The following is an 8,112-nucleotide window of genomic DNA, read 5'->3' as shown; positions in this document are numbered from 1 at the left end:
TAAAAAGAGAAAATGAGAAAAAAAAAAAAAAAGAAGAAAATTAGGGTATTAAGGAAATATAAAAAAAATAAAATTTAAAAAATAGTTGAAAAAAAAATTAAAGGAAAAAATAGATTATAATAGAAAGAAGTAAAAGTATAATCACCAACATGAAAAATCTTGCTAAAGTGAGAGTAGACTAATACAGTTCAATCTTTTGAAGTGATCGAGCACAATAAAAAAAAAATTATTTTATTTTATTTTTTTGCAAATGGTTTCAAAACTACCACGTTTTTACTAATACTTTTTAAAATAACCAAGGTGCCACGCTTAATCCCACCATTTTGTTAGGTTAATGAAAGTAAAAAAGATCATTTAAAAACCCATTTTTAAATTGTACGCTAATTAAAAAGGGCTAGTTACATAAATGGAATTTAAGTCCAAAATAATAGGTTATATGGTACCAAAATAAAATAATTATATATATAGAACAAAAAATGGTAAAATATATTAAAAAAAAACCCACACCTAGCCACCATTTTACACGTGCTTCCCTATTTTATCTAATTAAAAGCTATCGTTGATAGTCGCTATCAGTGATAACTTTCAATTTGAGAAGTTTGCTATCAGTGACTATCACTGATAGCTGCTATCAGTAGCTATCACGGGTAGTTGCTATCAATGATAGCTTTTTGATTTGAGAAGTATGCTATTAGTTACTATCTCTTATAGTTGCTATCAATGAATATCACTATCAGTTGCTATCACTAATAGCAGCTATCAGTGATAACTTTCAATTTGAGAAGTATGTTATTAGTTGCTATCGTTGATAGTTGCAATTAGTGATATCGCTATCAGTGATAACTTTCAATTTAAGAAATGTGTTATTAGTTATTTTGATTAATAGCTACTATCAATTGCTATCAGTAATGTTGTTATCGGTGAATATCATTGATAGCTGCTATTAGTGATAGCAACTTTCAATTTGAAAAATGTGCTATCAGTCAATCAATGATAGCTATTATTAGTGATGCTTCTAGTTATAGTTTTCAATTTGAAAAATGAGTTATTAGTACCTATCACTGATATGTTTCTATAAATGATAGCCAAATAGTAGCTATTGCTGACATGTTTCTATTAATGGTAATGTTTTGATGCTTTTTGTTGTTTGAATTTGATACGATGTTATACTTGTTTGTAAATAATCGGGGTATTTGGATTAATTTATTGATACATGCAGTGTGTTTGTATGTCATTATTGATTCATATAGGTATCAAATGATATCCTTCTACATTGATAGTTGGAATGGATATCATTGATAGCTATTGTCAGTGATATCTTTCTATTGCTATCAATGTATAGGATATCCCTAATAGTATTTATGTATTTTATGTAATGTAGTATTTGAGATGAAATGACTCTTTGAGATTGTTTAATTGTACATAAAAGTTTTCCTTGATAGCATGATATCATAGTATTACTGATAACATCGGTGATACTACTGATAGAATTCATACTCTTAAAATCCTATTTAAAAAAAATGTTGGCTTGTTTGATAACATTCTCATTTCTCATTTTTTGAGAAATAGACTTGTTTAATAACTATTATCATTTCATATTTCAAACATTTAATAAATGTTTCTAAAAACGGTGCAAACGTGAGGATGAAAAGAAGTAGTTTCTTTCAAATCCGTTTTCATTTGCTATTTATATTTAACGTTTTGTTATAATAATCAAACTTGATGATTGACTTGTTGATGCTAAGTCACTTATGAGTTAGGCACTTTCAAGTCTTGGGTTTGAAATTCAGTCTCATAATTCTTTTTTTAATGATTATAGTGGGAAATGAGAAGATGAGAGAGAGAGGGAAATGTTTGGAGAGATGAGGAGATTGGAAAGATGGAAGCAAAAACTGGTGAAAAGAAAAAAAAATAAAAAAAAATAACCCGGAGAAATAAAAGAAAATAAAAAAATAAAAAAATCGGAGAAGAAGACATGCAACAAGAAAAACTAAAATTTGGATGGTACTATATAAATAGATTTTTTTAACCCAACATGTTATGGTTAAAACATTAAGATTAAATCACAAATTTAGTTCATATAGTTTGGAGAAGGAAAAGTTAAAATTTAGTCCTTGTGATTTAATAAAATTTATCCACTTTGTTTGAAAAAATTCTCCTAAATAATTTTAAAAAAAAATTCTTTTGGAGACCTCTCTATTCAAACTAAAATTTTTTCCTAATTAATTTGTAATTTAATGAGTGATAAATACCTATTGATTTGTAGAGACTTAAATCTCTTTATCCTAAATGTTATGTTGAACTAAAAAAATTAAAAAAAAATCCCTAAACTTTATAATTTGTTTTAGAGAAATTACCTACAGCTTTTCATAAATATTTAAAAATTATTTTTGAAGTAGAAATTCTTGAATGGAATTGGAACTTGGATCAATCTGGCAATATACGAGTCCAACCTTTGATTCGAAATCATTACCACATTATTTCAAATCCCAATTTTCATCTAATATTTAAGTGGATATATGTAATCCAAAAGTTACCATATTTGAAATATATTTATATAAGTGTAGAAGAAAAAAACAAAAAAAAGGAGTCCAAAAGCATTGGAGATGACAACTAAAATGGTTATCCCTATTATTAGGTATAATTTAGATTGGAATGTCATGGTTTGTAATAGATAGTAATCTCAAGCCCCACATTTAGATTGAGGATTTTGGCCTCAGTTTGTAATTCTTATTCCATTCCCTTCTCACTGTTTTGAGCCTAATTCCACTGTTTTCATGTTTTATAATTCTATTTCAAGATTTATCCATTTCAATACTAATTTTAACATTGTAGTATAATCTTAATTTTCAGTAATTCGATTACATTCTAGCCTTCATGATCAATATTTTATCATTACATGAATCCAAATTCAATTGAAAAAGAAAAAAAAAAAAAAATGTCTAAAAGAACTCGGAGAATACTAGGCTCCTACATGATCTATATATGTGGATTTGGCAATGGGTGGGCACTCTAAGACGAAGCCAAATTGTCTCTGTCAGGCTGTTCTAAGACTATATGAGCATTCCAACGAAAAGTATAAAAAGAATGTAACTCATTCAATTCGAATACTGATGCAAAGCATTACCTCACACCTCTTTTAAATTTGATGCGCACATCGTGTCTAAGATACCACCTAAGTATTGGTTTTAAATCTATGGTTTTATATATTATAAAAAAAATTAATTGTGGTCTTTAAGTTTTTATTTATTTAATAATGAGTCTTTAAAACTTTCAAATTCATTATAATTGAGTCTATACTTTAGAATTTAGTAAAAGATATTATTGAAATTTGATGAGTTTTTCACGTATAGATGGATAATCTAATTGAATATCAATTTTGCTTATAAACTATAAATACTAAGGCATTATGTAATAAAAAAAATGTAAAAATTGACATTTGACTTAGATGAGATATTTCAAGACAATAGGACTTAATTGTTAGAAACAAGAAATTAGAATAGTTGCAAAATATATATATATATAAAATAACATAAAACAACAAAGTAATCAAATAGATCCTACATTGTTACAAATTTGAAAATACCAAATTATTACTAACTAATTTCATTGATTAAATTATTATTTGTTAAGATACCATTTTTGTCTCCATAATCTAATATTTGTTCAATTTTAGTCTCTATGCTTTCAATGGTCTAGTTTTAGTCTATTTTTAATAAATCTAAATTCAGTTCATGAAAGTTAATTATTATTAAAATTGGTTCAATGATAATAATAATTTTTATATAAGGAAGTATATAAAGAAAGTATACAATATGTGAATATATTTTCAAAATGGTTAGTAAAAATGATAATGGATAAATATCTAAAAGAAAAATGATAATAGATATTTATTATATTTTAAAAAATATCAACAAGTAGTGTTCTAGAATTGAACCAACTTAAAAGTGTATGAAACAAAATCATATATTTACCCTTATTATTTCATGAAACTTCCGAGAAGTGTTGCTTGCCCTTTTATCAAGAGTCCTTATTGTTAGAGAAGACCACGTCAGCCACTGATGACATATAGAAATGCATGACATCTTAGGCCTTTTACTAAGAATTATGAAGGTTGTTAGACAGAAATTGCGTCGATCATGATAGGAATTCATGAGAAAAGGAGTTTGCGTCGATCAGCATGGTGAATCTCAGCTAACCCACTACTTTGCGTTAATTATGCGTTGAATATTCTATTTTTCTAGTCAATGCAGGAAATGAACGCAAACGCAGAAATCAGAAAATCGCAAGACGATCGCATGCGGAGAAACACTCCATCGCAAGGAAAACGCATCGATCAACACATGGATGTTGTGGTAATTAGCCGTATGTGTCCATCGCATGGGATTTGCGCTCGTCAAGCGATTGCGGTCATCATATAGAGTTATGGTGTTAAGCGAATGCAGCTATTGAGTGATTGCGGCTACGCGACAACGCATTATAATGGGATCAACGCAAGGGAGTGGAATGAACGCATCAACACATCTACCTCGAGAAAATCTAAAGTTGATGTTGACATTTCACCTACCATGCCGTCAATGGTAGAGGTTCAGAAAAAGACTAACGCGCCGAACGTCAGACTCAGAGCAGTCCAATTAATGCTGTCGGCAACCCAAGCTCTATAAATAGAGGCCAAAGGGATAAAATTTGATCATCCGGAGATTATCCCTCAATCGGGGATTTTCCCTGGCAACGGCGTCAAAAGCTTGATGCGTGGAAATTGGAAGTCAATTTTACTTGACAACCAACTTCCCTTGGACGCGGGATGCGATGCATGTTCCTAAGATATGCGTTGATAGTCATGCATCGATGGTCATGCGTTGGTATGAGAAATGCGTTAATCGAATGTATACGATGACCATGTGTCCTGCCACAAGTTTTCTTGCGTTCACACCAAGTATAACATGAACGCAAGTTTCTCGGGTAATCCGAGGTCGAACACAGGGACTTGTAGTTATATGTTTGTGGTGATTGTACATGCGGTGGTTGAATAAAAGAATGGAGTGGATAGTGCTACGTTAATCTTACTCCTATTCCTATCTAACAGACAACACAATGAGAATCATGCATGAAAGGTAGAGATGAAACAAACCTTGACATGAAATAAATGTACGGGAAATAGATAAAATGCGGAGATGTTTTCATTGCAACCCCTAAGAGTGACCACAAGGGCAACCCTAGTCAACGTAAACTAATGCAATCATGCAACACTCATACAATAGTAAACCACCTCTCGATGTGAATGCTACGGCTTCTAATGCTAGAACGCATGCGATGAATGTGCAACGGTGTCTATAGGGCCTACACATAAACCTCTAATTCTTGTCTATGCAATGATATACGAACAAGGCGATCACATATCATCATTCTTATTCCTAGGGTGTACACGATGCAGTGTTGAAAAACAGAGCTTATCTCTAAGTCCCTATCTCTTGCTTATGCCGATCTAATCTCGCTCTCCTGAGTCTAGATTCTAACCTAGCACTCTCGAGTCATTAGGTTCTTTCTTTAGACTCTCTCTCGAGTAGCTCTAAAGGGGTGTTGAGCACAACATAAGACAAGACAAACGCATGAACTTGGTTGACGCAAGATTGTTACTATCCCTAGTGAACAACACATACCTTGCTTAATGTGACCAATCACTTACCCTCCCGAGCAGTTGATTGTTGCTGACTTCACTCATAGATAAGCAATGCGTTAGCCCATAGACAGGTGTTACAGCAACTTCACACTAAGAAAATAAGGTTACTCACACACTCGCGCAACGCAACCTCTCGGTGGGTTGCTACATGCTTCATATTCCTAATCCACATGACTAAGTATGCAATACCTAAGTAATCCCACTAACTGTTGCAATGGAAGTAATGATGCTAAGCAAGAAGAAATGCATTGAAAACACATTGTATTAATTTGTTAATTCAAAATGACATACAATACAATGTAGGAAAAGAAAGGAAAAAGAAATGACCGGCTGGAAGCAAAGCTTTGCTTCCAGCAGATGTGCATCAAGGCTGCCGGTGGTGCCATGGATGGGCGGAGGAGTTGAATTTCTCGAGATCTAACTCCAGTCGACACTCGAAATGGATGAAGGAGGTGAAGAACTCTTAGGCATCCTCTCACGCATTTTGTCTGGATCGCGGGGAAAATCCCCGGTTGAGGGATAATCTCTGGATGATCGAATTTCAGCTTTTCGACCTCTATTTATAGAGCTTGGGTTACCAACAACATTAATTGGACTGCTCTGAGTCTGACGTTCGGTACATTAGTCCTTTTCTGAACCTCTACCACTGACGACGTGGTAGGTGAAATGTCAACATCAACTTTGGATTTTCTCGAGGTAGATGTGTTGATGTGTTCATTCCACCTACCTTGCGTTGATCCCATTAGAATTCGTTGTCGCATAGTCGCAATCATTCAATGGCCGCATTTGCTTAACACCACAACTTTACATGATGACCGCAATCGCTTGACGAGCGCAACTCCCATGCGATGGATGCATACAGCTAATTACCGCAACATCCATGCGTTGATCGATGCGTTTGCCTTGTGATGGAGTGTTTCTCAGCATGCGGTCGTCTATGCGATGGTCTGGTTTCCGCGTTTGCGTTCATTTCCTGCATTGGCTACAAAAATAGAACATTGAACGCATAATTAACGAAAAGTAATGGGTTAACTGAGATTCGTTATGCCGATCAATGCAAACTCCTTTTCTCATGAATTCCTATCATGATCGATGCAATTTCTGCCTAACAACCTTCATAATTCTAAGTAAAAGGCCTAAGATGTCATGCATTTCTGCATGTCATCAACCACCTAGTCAGCAGTACATATATACAAACAACCTATCACAGTCAGCATACATAGGTCATGTCATCCCTCTTCTAGAATAAAAGTTTGTTACAAAGAATATTTATTCCAACCAATCAAAATTGTACACATATATTCATTTATTCTTTATTATTTCTCTAAAAATGGCTATTTAAAGCCACGGTAATGACATCATTGAATATAGTGAAAAATACAAAGAAATTCAAGAGCAAACGGCTTCATCTCTTCGTATTCCTTCTTTTACCCTCTACCTTTTCATTTTCTTGCTCTTTCGTTTTCCTAACTTGGTATCAGAGCTTTTTAATGGCCAAGCCTTCTCCAACGCTTCGTCTTCCTCATCCGCCACCGTTTTTAGCAACCCACCATTGAATTAGTTGTTGAACCAGATAACCACAGTAAAACTCGACCGAAGCAACTACCTATTATGGAAAACCCTTGCGTTACTGATGCGTTGTAAATGGTGATGCAATTATGGTGTAAGTTGCGATGATGAGTTATGCGTTGCACATGCAAGTTTCCTAATAAGACCCAAGTATAAATCTTACTAGGTTTCCGAGTAAGTCCAGGGTCGAATATAGGGACTACTGAGTTAATATGCGATAATAAATTTGATTCCTTTCTGGTGGTGAAAACAAATAAGTTGGATGGTGTTTTGTTTAAGTATATTTCCTATGCAACGGTGTTCGAGTAAAAAGTTGATGAAATCGAGAATTACAATGAGTATGCAATGAACAGGTTGAGAAGGGGTTTAGCTAACACTTCTTAAGATTGCGTTCAAGTTATGCAATCATGCTACACACAAATAACAGCATGTCATCTCTCAATGAAAGTGCCATAATTCCTATTTCTAGGACGCATGCGATGTATACGATAATGTCGATAGGACTTATGTCTAAGCATCTATTTTTTTCTATGCGATGATGAATGATGCACACATACACAAGGTGACCGCATACTATCATATCCTATTTCTAGGGTGCATGCGATGCATAATAGCAAACAGAACTTATGTCTAAGTTTTTATCTCTTGCTTATGCGGTTCTAATCTGATTCTCTCAAGCCTAGATTCTAATCTTACTTTTTCATGTCTAGATTCTTTCTTTAGACTACTCTCTCAAGTATCTCTAAAGGGTGAATGACGCATACATAAGACAAGATGATCGTATAAAGTGTAAATCTTAGGTCATGCTAGCTAAGTACTTCTCAACCCATTCAGAAATTTAGCTACTCATGCGAAGTATGGAG

The sequence above is a fragment of the Benincasa hispida genome, chromosome 11 (assembly GCF_027475165.1).
Source record: "Benincasa hispida cultivar pf3 chromosome 11, pf3_genome.v1.1, whole genome shotgun sequence".
NCBI lineage: Eukaryota > Viridiplantae > Streptophyta > Magnoliopsida > Cucurbitales > Cucurbitaceae > Benincasa > Benincasa hispida.
Note: the sequence above shows the minus strand (reverse complement) of the source record.